This window comes from Molossus molossus, unplaced genomic scaffold (genome assembly GCF_014108415.1).
Source record: "Molossus molossus isolate mMolMol1 unplaced genomic scaffold, mMolMol1.p scaffold_m16_p_8, whole genome shotgun sequence".
Classification (NCBI taxonomy): domain Eukaryota; kingdom Metazoa; phylum Chordata; class Mammalia; order Chiroptera; family Molossidae; genus Molossus; species Molossus molossus.
The window spans coordinates 109,961,908-109,973,883 of record NW_023425402.1 but is presented as its reverse complement, the minus strand read 5'-3'; the positions used below and the strand labels follow the sequence as shown (position 1 = coordinate 109,973,883).

Genomic DNA, 11,976 nt, shown 5'->3' with positions numbered 1-11,976 from the left:
CTTTTTTCATTCTTCATGATGCTGTGAATTGTTATAACTTGCGGTTTCAGTTTTTTTAAGTGTGGGAACCTCTCCTTTCATTTCAAAATTTGTAACATTTATATCTCATAGTGTTCTTGATTTATTTATCTTTTGAGAGATTTTAGAACACATGATGTCCATAATTGACATTTTTCTTTTTATTTAAAAATTTTATAAACCATACTCGCTGGGTAGCTCAGTTGGTTAGATTCTTGTCCATATACACCAAGGTTGCAGGTTTGATTCCAGGTTAGGGCACATACAAAAATTAATCAATGAATGTATAAATAAGTGGAACAACAAATAGATTTCTCTCTCTCCCTACTTCTCTCTCTAATAATCAATCAATAAATACAATTTTTAAAAATTTGGAAACCAAGTGTTTCCTATTTATTTAGTGACATTTGGACTCTTTGCTGCAAAATCATTTTGGAGGAATCATGTTGGTTTTCATACTTGGTAATCATTGAGCAGAGAGGCCTGTGATTGATGCTGGTAATTTTTCAAATCGAGTGATTTGATATTCTCTCATAGTTCATTTGATGCAATTATATTACTTTCTTGAGTATTAGTTTGGAAGATGAGGTAAGTGACAAGTGAAGGGAGTTGTATTTTGGTGAAGTATCTCAGCAGAGGGTCTTCTCTTCTGTTAAAGTTTCTATGCCCAATTCCCGCTTCCCCTACCCAATGGGATCTGGTCCCACTGTTTGCTGCCGAGTCTTACTCTTCTCAAGGATCAGCAACCACAGCAAACCAACTTCTCACGCCAACCTGGGAAGACATCAACCTCTCCTTGACCACTAAAACGGCTGGTAATGCAACTTTAAGTATATTTTTTAAAAATATCCATTTGCTCCTTCTTCATCGCCCATACCTTCGTTACAGTCACCATGATGTCTAAAGACTGTAGAACAACCTGATCCCTTGACTTTGATTCCCGCCCCGCTCTGGTCCAACCTGATCTCTTGACTTTGATTCCCGCCCCGCTCTGGTCCAACCTGATCCCTTGACTTTGATTCCCGCCCCGCTCTGGTCCATTCTCCCCGAGCCCTTTCACCTCATTCAGTTTGTTCTCACCGGTAACCTGACGGACTTCCTTTTAGGTTCCAACTTCGCCGAACATTTCCCAACAAAGAGCCGGTGCATTCTGGTCCATTAGCCTGGGTGAGACTTACTCCCTGAATCTTCTGAGTGACTTCTTCCCAACCAACGCGTGTTCACCTGGTTTGGGACTTCAGAGACATGATTCCTGGCCAGAGCCTCCTACTCAGTGAAAATCAGGATTCTGTGTGGTCTTTTAACAGTATCCACAACCTCCCCTTCTAGGGCCCACGAAACAGCGTCTGCTGTCCTCACCAGTCTACGGAGTCTGGAGCGGAGAGCTATGTTGTAGATCTCTTGCATCAAAGATGCGAACAGATGTGCTCTTCTGCCCACCGTGTCGGAATATTCTCCAGATCGGGGTCAAGGATCAGGATGCACGTAGGGACACTCCTGCCGCAAGGATTTCTGGGTTGCACCCGACGTGTGTGGTTATGAGGGCTGTTTACCTGACAGAGAGGAGAAGGACTTTGGAGGAAACCTTCCCCACTGGACTCACAGGCTCGTCTTCCCTCCGTGTAAGGGAATTTAGTGGGATCCTCTCGTGACCTCTCTTTCTTTGCAACACTACATCACTTTTTCAGGAAGAATTTGAGTTGGCTCCGCGTCATGCTTCAGGGCTAATTAGCAAAAACGATTTCTCAAAATCACGGCATGTGTATTTCAAGTTTTCAGGGCTGAGCTGATTTTCTCTTTTAGTCTTCTATCATTTTTATCAATTTAAGCTGCTGGAGTCTGGGTGGTGGACGATCAGAGGGTCAGTGGGTTGGCTGCCCTTGTCCATTAGCTCATGCTATGATTCTCCCAAATTCCGCAGAAACTCCTGTGTCATGTTTGATCTGGCTTCTTGGATGCCTTGTTGGTTTTACAGGGCTGCCTCAGTAAATGCTTGAACAATAGGCAGTTAATCTTTCGTTATTCTGGGTCCCAGAAAGCCATAGACAATGTGTTGAGAAGCCAGGTGCCCAGCAAGGAGTGACCTCTCCTGCCTCTTCCAGCCTCTAGTGGCCCCAGCCCTTCCTGGACTTGTGGCTGCATCTCTCCAGTCTCAGCTTCTGCTGTCGCATGGCCATCGTGTCGATCACTGTGTGACTTTCTCTCTTTTTACTATAAGGTCACCAGTCATGTTAGATTAGCACACACCCTCACGACCTCATGATGATCACATCTTCAAAGACCCTATTTCCAAACGATGTTGGTCTCCTTCCCCTGGGCCAGGATATTTTGGGAAGTCACACTTGAGCCCATAGCAAAGGGTGTCTATTATTTTTTAAAACATTTGTAACTTATTCAACTTTAAGTCTTGATAATGGAATAAAGCCAAGAGTCGTAGTACAGTTTAGTGTTCAGAACGTGGTGGCATCACGTGGATATAAGAATGATTTGTTGCCCTGGCCAGTGTGGCTCAGCGGTTGTAGCATCGGCCTGTGGACCAGAGAGTCCCGGGTTTGGTTCTTGCTAGGGGCACGTACCAAAACCAACCAACAAACAAAAAACAATGATTCGTTTTGTGTCTGCTAAAATGCTTTCTGAAAGAAATGTAAAACTCTGTTTAGCAGCAGCTGCATCATTGCAACAGCTATATAAGCTCTCATGTTGTCTGTTTGATTCATAATTCCTGACAGGTATGATACTGCCTAAGCTTTTTTTTTTTTTTTTTTAATCCTCACGCGAGGATATTTTTCCATTTTTTGTTCAGGTAGAGTGGGAGGGAGAGAGAGGAACAGAGAGAGAGAGAAACATAGACGTGAAAGGAACACATCGAGTGGCTGCCACCAGCACGACCAACCAGGGGCGGGGTATGTGCCCCTAGTGGGAACCGAACCCAAATCTCTCCAGACCGCAGGCCGACGCTCTAACCGCTGAACCAAACCGGCCAGGGCAGATAAGCTCTCATGTTGTCTGTTTGATTCATAATTCCTGACAGGTGTGATAATGCCCAAGCTTTGATACGTCTTCTTACTTCATGTTTACGGAACACATATCCAAGTCGCTTCTAGTCTCTTGGTGATTTGCAAGGGTACTTCTGTTAGAATGGGAAATTCAAATCTTTGCTTTTGAGGCTACTGGCGCTAGTTTGCGGAGTGGTCGCTCAGTCTACACTCTCTATCTCATTTGGCTGAAAGAACAGAAGCCCCGGACTCTGGTCTAGAGGGCACCATGCAAGCGCTGTGCACAGAGAGCAACGCGCTGTGGTCGTGGGGGCTGCTGGACGGCTCGTCTGGGTCTCCTACGTGTGCACCCCGCAGCCCAGCCGAAGATGCGGAGGACGGGAGGACTTGAAGGTTACTGTGTACAGGGACTCAGGGGCGGTAAAAGTGCACTCGGAAGAGTACGTCCTACAGAAGGTGCCTCTTCAGGCGTGGTGCTTTCTGTGTGCCCGTGCGTCGAGGGCATCAGAAGTCGCTAAGAGGTACGTGCTGTGCTGTTCACATATTCGTGTCTGGTGCCCACAGGACAGTTTGACAGAATGTATGTGGATGAGCCAAGCACATGCCATAAAACAGGGTAATCCTGGAAGGATGTTTCCTTCCTACATCTTGTGAACTCTTCCTACCTCTCATCAGTGTGAGGCGCTGGAAGACTCAGTTCTTCCGAGTCTCGATCCGGGAGAGACTTTGCTTCCAGCGCCCCCAGCGTCGCCACCTGAACTGGCTCTCCTGACCCCTGTCCCTCTCCTGAGGGACCGCCTCCCATGGACACGAACTTCGCCTGAACCCTGGCCCTGGTCTGATTAAAGTCAGCTGCAGATGCCCATCCAGGGGGCTCTGGGACTTATTATTTATAGAAATGGGCTGTGTTACAGAATATTTTTTGCACCATGATTCTCTGTCACTATTTTTAAGGGGCTTTCTCTAGGCGTGTTGTCGTGTAGGAATGTACCTCTCCTGACTCCCTCTGCCTCCCTCTCTGTTTCCCTCCTCCCTGAAGAGGGGGCACACAGACACACACGGACTTTGTCTGGTTGTCTGTATCCCATCTCAAAGAAAGCTGCAAGGAACCTCCTTATGTTCTAGTAACTGATTTCCATGTTATCAAAAGGTGTGTAATTCTTCTTCATAATTCGAGTGGATGTTGCCAGATTCCTTTCTTTAAAAAAGGGTAGTATTGCTGCCCCTTTTCATCAGAAACATAGGAAAAGTAAACTTGAGCATACATGACGACTGGAACAGGTCTGACATCTTACATGTTTTCAGTCTGCCTAATGTAAACTGGTATATTATTGCTACTTAAATACCTAAATGGAACACCGTGCAGAGGAGAGAATCCAAACGGCTAATAAGGATACGAAAAACTGCTCACCCTCATTGTGAATTAGGAAAATGCAAAATGAAACAAAGAACACACACTCCACACTCTTCAAAATGGCAACACGAACAAGACATAAACTACCAGGACTGGGGGGCTAGGAAGTACCCGAGCTCACATCCTCTTACAGAAGCTCACTTTTATAGTTTTAAAACTCTTTGACTTTATCTAGAAACACTGGGTATATTTATAACGTATCACCCAGAAATCTGCTACTATGTACCCAGTAGAATTCCATGCATATAGTGACCACAAACATGTACAGGTATGTTCACAACAGCAGACTGGTAATAACCAATAATTGGGAAAACCCGGCCTTCAAATAAATGACTACCTTTTTGCCTATTCAGTGATTTCTTAGGCAGCGCCAATGAACAATGAATCTTATAAACACACAGCTGAGTGAAAGAAGTCAGACACAAAAGTCCTTAATGTATCCATCCATTCATAAGAAATTGTCCTGACTGGGAAAATGTCCTAGTTGCTTACGACTGTCACATGTTGGTTCCTTTGGATAGGAACACGGCAGCGACCTACCTGGTGTGGGGGGCAGCCTCCGGCTGCTGGTGCCATTCTGGTCTTACTCCAGTGGTTCTGTGAATGTTTTCCCTTTGTGAAACTTCATTTAGCTTCATACTTCGGGTGTTTGAACTTTATTATGTTAAGCTGCAATGAATGATTTCACTTAAAATTGCGTAATGCAAAGGAATAGGTCATTATTAACAATCGTTTCTAGTTAAAAACAAAGTCAAAATGCTGCGTTTTGAGAACTAAGAGCACCTAATTTTTAAGTTGTTCAAAGTTTTTCAGTATTGGTATTATTAACAGCCTAAGAAATCAGTAAAATCTCTCTGTGATAACACAGTGTTAATATTATTAAGTATATTTTTTAAAAATGGGCAATGGCTAGAATGATTAGCGAGTTTAACTGTTTAAGTCCTTTGTGTTTACTAAATGACATGTGATTAATAAAGCTATAGCACGCATTTCAACTTAGAGACAGAAGATAGGCAGTGGAATTGAATGGGTCATCTTGGTTACGTTAAAAAATTCAGACTTGTCTTCATTTTTATTCTTCTGTTGTTTAATGTACTTTATTAATGATTATTAAGAGATTATTTGAATAGCTAAAAAGTAAGATTTCTTGAGGCTAAGTAATATTTAATGAGTGAGCATTAAGCAGATTCTGAGAAACTCCAGAAGGATGTAATAAAACTAGATACCTGTACAGCTTAGTGACAAGTTAAATTTAATACACAAACTGGAAGGTAGGATACAGTTAAGAAATATTTTAATATAAATCCACTATTTTTAATAGTTGTAATCACTGAGAAAAATAAATATTGAAAATATTCTTGTAGTTAGCTCATTCACAACATCTCATTAAGATAATTACTGAGTATTAATTCTGCTCTTTAAATTCTAAATACATCATCTCATGTTTCAAAGTTATCTGGAAGAAACAAGAACTAATGATAATCAAGACACCCCTGAGGAATAAGAAGAAGACAGGATTTATCTTATGTAGAACACATATATAGCTATATATATAAAATGAGATATATTATATATACTTGTTCTAAAGCTATATTAAATTTATTGGTGGTACAGATTTAGGAGTCAATAAACAGATCCATGCATATGTAAAATCCTGAAATACGGCAAAGCTTTTCTTTCATATCAGTGGGAACAATAATCACTATATAGCACAGGGAAAACAGCTGGTTCCTCAAGTGAGAGGAAAGAAACAGATATTTATCTTAATTAATAAACTAAAATTTATTCCACATGACTAGTGAAATTTGAACATGATATTTATTTTAGTTATTAGGTGTGTATGACATCAATGTCCTGCTTCTTATACTAGAGACACACAAGACCCTAACGTGAGAGGAAGCTGGGAGGAGGGATTACATTTCTGCAACTGTTCTGTAAGTCTATAATTCTTTCATTAAATGTTTTAAAAAATAGGCAGTGCCACTAATATATGGCCAAAAGTTGGATTTCATAGGAATCATGAATTTAAATGTGAAGACTAAAAGTTAATATTCTTTGAAAACAATGAATCAGAATATTTTTCTCTTTGCAGTGAGAAGGACTTTCTTAAACAAGACAATGAATGCAAACCGTGAATACATATATTAACAAATCCGAGTACATTAAAACAAGCATTTCTGTACATTATCATTTGATTTCGTCGTCGGCTGTTCCAACAATTTTTAGAACAGAGTCAGGAGGTCAGCACCAGCTGGTATCAGACAGTTACTGAGGTTTAGAAATAAAATTTAATCTCAGGTCTGTCAACTCAAATTTGCTGCATTTTCTGTTATAATCTGCGTTTTTTTCCCCCTAAAATGATATGTTAAACAATAATGTAATCAACCTACAATTTGAAAAAAAGTGCATGGATAATATAACCTACAGTCACACACAAGTAAACCAAACACCAAATATTCCATCTTTAAAATGAATAAAAATATGAAAGGAAAGTAGTTTATAATAAAAGTATATGCGTTTTCACACGTTAATAACTGGGGGACAAATATTCTCAATGATGACATAACTGGATGCCTGCGTCCGCTTAGATATATATTCAAGAGCAGGCAACTCAATTACTTAGAAGTCACACTTTTCTGTAGTCGTGACATTTTGCAGTGGGGCGCAGTTAAGGATATTCGCGTACAGAAATATTGCACACAGTTATAAACACAGACTGACACATATCTGGGTTGGTGATAAATACCACGAGTGGTGTGGCCAGTGGTATTTTGATTTTCTGACATTGTGAACACCTTTTGGTAAATGTCAGAACATGACCGAAACAAAGCATACTCTTCTCTCAGCTCACATAATAATTGTGTTTGTGGGTAATTCCATGACTACTCAAGCCCAGTAAAGGAATTACTCATGTTCCTGAAGAGTACTGGATTACGTTCTGGATTCATGAGTCACATTGAAGTCTTTTACGCATTTTGAGTTTATTCTTGTGTGCGGTGTGAGTGGGTGGTCTGCTTCACGTTTGCAGCCAGCTGTCCCATTTCCCCCACACCCGAGTGTTAAGTCCTGGACTCAGCCCTCACCCACCCACAGGAGCGTCAGGGGGCTGATCTCAGCTGGGGAGGACAGACCAGCTCTGTCTGGCAGGGCTGTCCTGTGACTTCGGTCATCTGCCTCTCACGGACCCAATCCCCCCAAACTCAGTGCATTGCTCCCGTTCTGACAAGACAAAACCACTGCCACACTTCCAAATAGTTAGTGAGGATCCTGTTGAGAACCACTGGCAATTTGCACCAAGCCTCCGATTAATTTAACGGAGCCTGGCAACAGTTTCACAGAACCGCCGGTCTGCCACCTGCAGAGTACTTTCTATGCCATCGCCTCCAAAAGTGTGGGAAGTAGTCATTTTCCCTTTTAGGGTGAACTGAACTGGAAAAGGTTTAGTGATTGGCTCCAAGTCGACAGCCAGGTGGACGAATGCCTTCCTATGAGCTGTCAACGAAAGCAGCGAAGCCCACGCCAGGTGCACCCCGACCCGGTCACCCCACCTGCGACCTTCCCGGTGGAACTGCGCAGAGGGAAGCAGAGCCGCAGGCCTGGCTCCTCCGCTCTGACCCCGAATCCCGGGGCAGCGTCGTGCGCCCCAGCACAGTGCAGCCCGCCTGTCTCAGATATGCGCGAGTCTCTTCAGGCCTGTGTGACATACTGAGACGGTGCTCACTGCTGAAGGCGACCCTCTGTGACAAAGGCTGACGCATAGGCTCTGGGAGCAGCGCTGGGAAAACAAGTAGCAGAGGAGCAGTGGGGTGGTGGGGACTGAGAGCAGCTGTCAGTGGGTCACCCCGCCCCCCCCCCCACACCACGGGGGTCTCTCTGGGAACCGGAGCCTTCATGCAGGCCAGTAGTCTGGGACAGCGAGGTACCAGCAGGAGGACGGGGGCGGGGGGGGGCACCTTGCCAGGGCTCTCCCAGGAGTGCAGGGAATGTGAGCCCCTGGGAAGTTCCTGCATTTGCCAACTCCCCCTTCCTTCCGCAGCAAAGGATGCTGGCATAAACACACTCTAAACTCCACGGTCAGGGATCCCTTGTCTTAGGCATAAGCTGAGAACTAACTTGTCCTGTCTTTTCAGCAGCAAGGTGGTGCAGAGGCGAGGATTTCTGTACCGGGGACACCCGCCCAGGCTTTCCTGGCACTGGGGTGTGCTGGGCAAAATAACACCCCCCAAAAGTCCACATTCGGATCCCTAGAACCTATGAAAATGCTGTGTTCTGTGACAACAGGGAGTTAAGTTTGCAGATGGAATTTGCTAATCAGCTCATTTTGAAATGGTAGATTATCAGTTGTCTGGATGCGCTGGTGTGTGGCCCCGCCGGGCCTTGTCAGTGGGAGGGAGGCCGGGCCATCAGAGGGATGCAGCATGCGGCAGACCCCCCCCCTCCCCCGGCCACCGGTGGCCTCGCGATGGGGGTGGGCCACCAGCCCAGGTTGCAGCCGGCCTGGCCTCCCGGAGCCGGGAGAGGAAAAAGGCTGATCACTCCTGAGCCCCCAGAGCACTGGCCACCCCGCTGAGAGCTTCCTTTTCACCCAGAGACACCATTCAGACTCCTGACCTCTGCAGCTGTGTGCACAGAACACGGTGTTCTAACACGTCACTACGGTTCTCATCGTTTACGACGGCAGGAAAATAAACGGACACAGGGTCACGCAGCTGCCGGTGACTTCACGGTTTCGCGTAACAGACTCGGATGGCACGTGTACCAACTAGAAACAGGTTTGAGGTCTTCCACCTTCCCAGGCTGCAAAGTGCCATCTTGTTGTCATTGTCATTTACATTTGACCTCTAGCGATGGGATCTTTTCCTGTGTTTCCTGGACTTTAACTTTGCCCTTTGATTAATTATGGCATTTAATTTTCTTTGTATCACTGGCTCCCTTCTGGCAAATTTGTAGTAGCTCGTTTTATATTATAATTAGCAACACATTCCCCGCTCCCATGTTTGTCGGCTTGCATTTTTTATGCTGCCTTTTGTTATATAAAGGTTTGGATTTTCCTATCATCCTATATGCCGATTTTTCTTTTGGAAATGGCTGGGTTTCAAGCCTCCCTTCAGAAGAGAATCCCTTTGACCCTTATTTGCAGTCTGCTAGGTTTTCTGTTTGCATTAACTCCTTTCTTTCTTTCTTTCTTTCTTTCTTTCTTTCTTTCTTTCTTTCTTTCTTTCTTCCTTCCTTCCTTCCTTCCTTCCTTCCTTCCTTCCTTCCTTCCTTCCTTCCAACATTCAACCAATACAATTTATTTTAGCATGTTGCCTAATTTGTATGTGAATGTAAAGCCCACTATTCGGGTCTTCTAGTAAAAAGTCAAACATGGCGACACTATTAAATAACCCACTGATTTTTGCTTGGATTGTGCTCACACTTATTCCTGTGTTCTGAAGTCATGTTTGTTCCAGTGATTTATTTTTTAATTTCATGTTTCAGTGACGTTTATTTTGTTTATGCTGAGTTAAAACATCCCCAAGTGTCTGTGTTTTAAACCAACTAATGTCTATTTTGAGTTCACTCTGCACGTTCGACGCAGCCACCTGAGAGCCAGGTGAGGTCCTTTGCACTCACACGCAGTTTGCACTGACTGACAGCGCAGGGAAGAGATGTTTGAACGAACACTTTGTGTTTCTGCCTGGAGGTGACACACTCGGTATTACGTTCACGTGCTCACATCACTTCTGTATGGGTGGAAAATACCCGAGTGGGTAGAATAACTGTGAACACATCGTGTTCAACCCTACATACTGGTTCCATACTCATTTTATTAGTCTCTACGATACAGTGAGTTTCAAAATAAAATCTCGAGTCTTTATCCCTTTCATTGAGCTCACCACATTTTCTCCCTTTGCTTGTCTTCTGGAAATTGAAGGAGACTATATTCGATCTTAGAGGGTCCTCTCTGTATTCTATTTAGTGTTTCATAGTTCCACTTTTTTGCCTTCTGCACTGCATTATGGGTACTTTATTTTGATATATTCTTTTATCTACTAATGTTTTTGCTATGGCCATATATATATATATATATATATATATATATATATATATATATTTTATTTTTTTTGATCCTCACCTGAGTATATTTTTACACTAATCTTCAGATAGAGCTGGAGGGAGAGAGGGAGGAAGAGAGAGAGAAACATTGATGTGAGAGAGACACATCAATTGGTTGCCACCTGCACTACTCCAACTGGGGCTGGGGTGAACTGCAACTGAGGTACGTGCCCTTGGCTGGAATTGAACCCAGGACTTTCCAGTCCACGGGTGATGCTGACCTATACTGACCAGGGCTGCTACGGCTATGTTTAAAGCATATTTTTTGAGTTTTAATTTCATATTTTACTTTTAGAAGTTCTATTTGTTTCTCATGCAAGTCTGCTAAGTCATTTTTAGTAAGTTCTAGATTTTTACATTTTTTTCATAATTTATATTTCTTTAGAGTCATATTTGCTATATCATACATGTTGGATAATTCCCATATGTAAGGAAATTGAAGTCTATTGTTTCAATGTATCTTTTCCCTTATTCTTTTGGTCATGGTGTCTTATTTCCTGTGTGGTTAGGTATTTTTGGTTGTTAACTACCAATTTTTCTTGAATAATTACTTGAAGATTATGTAAGGACTAGATTGAAGGTGCTATCACTTAAAAACATTTCTGTTTGTCTCTGGTGGCTGTGGACACTTTAAATGCAGGGGATGGCTGCAGGTGTTCTGGACCATCATTTATATAAACAGGGGCACAGGTGCGCAGACAGGGCTGTGGTCGCGAAGTCTCACGTATAAATCCGCTGCTCTGCCCACACCGGGCTCCCTTCCACCTGTCACCTGCGAGAGGCGGTAGAGGGCAGCACTGGGTCAAACTGGGGCGTACCTGCACCCTGGGGACCTCGCTGTTTAAGGCCCGGCTTCATCAAGGTGTCTTCTATTGGAATCCCATTCTTCAACATTTATTTTTATTGTTGAAAGTATTGCAGATGTTGTACTGCCCCGGCAGGGGAGGCACCATGATCACGAAGGTGGGTCCCCCAGGGCGAGGCTTATCCGTTGCTGTCCGGATGTGCTGACCCTGCCATGTCCCCAAGTGTGGGAAACACGACTGCACAATTCGTGGTAGTGGGGGACTGTGTTCACACTCTGCTCTGAGAAAAACCTATCACAGATGTCTCCCCCTCCCCTTTTTACTCCCGCAAACATCTCATTTGGATGGGCTCTTGGATTTTTTTTCTGTCCCCTTTGCTAGCAAAGCCAATCAAACTTGGTGTGAAGGGTTTCTGGTCATGGTAAGTGAAGTGATTGGCTAAATTATCACATAGGTAACAATTAGAAATTTGAAATTTTTGTGTACATACACATACACACACAGACAATTTGAATATACTGAGAAGTTTTAAGGGGCTGGAGAAGAGTTTGTTTTCAAAAATTGCAACTACAGCCCTGCCAGTGTGGCTCAGCGTTGACCCATGCATCAAGAGGTCGCCAGTTCAATTCCTGGTCAGGGCACA

At 43.7% G+C, this 11,976-nt stretch overlaps 1 non-coding gene across 1 annotated transcript; it reads left to right on the top strand.

The window, feature by feature from the left end:
- The first annotated feature begins 11,453 nt into the window (after window positions 1-11,453).
- LOC118622161 lies at window positions 11,454-11,616 on the top strand. Its single transcript, XR_004957973.1, has one exon. It is a non-coding gene; the product is annotated as a U1 spliceosomal RNA (small nuclear RNA).
- Window positions 11,617-11,976: the final 360 nt, after the last annotated feature.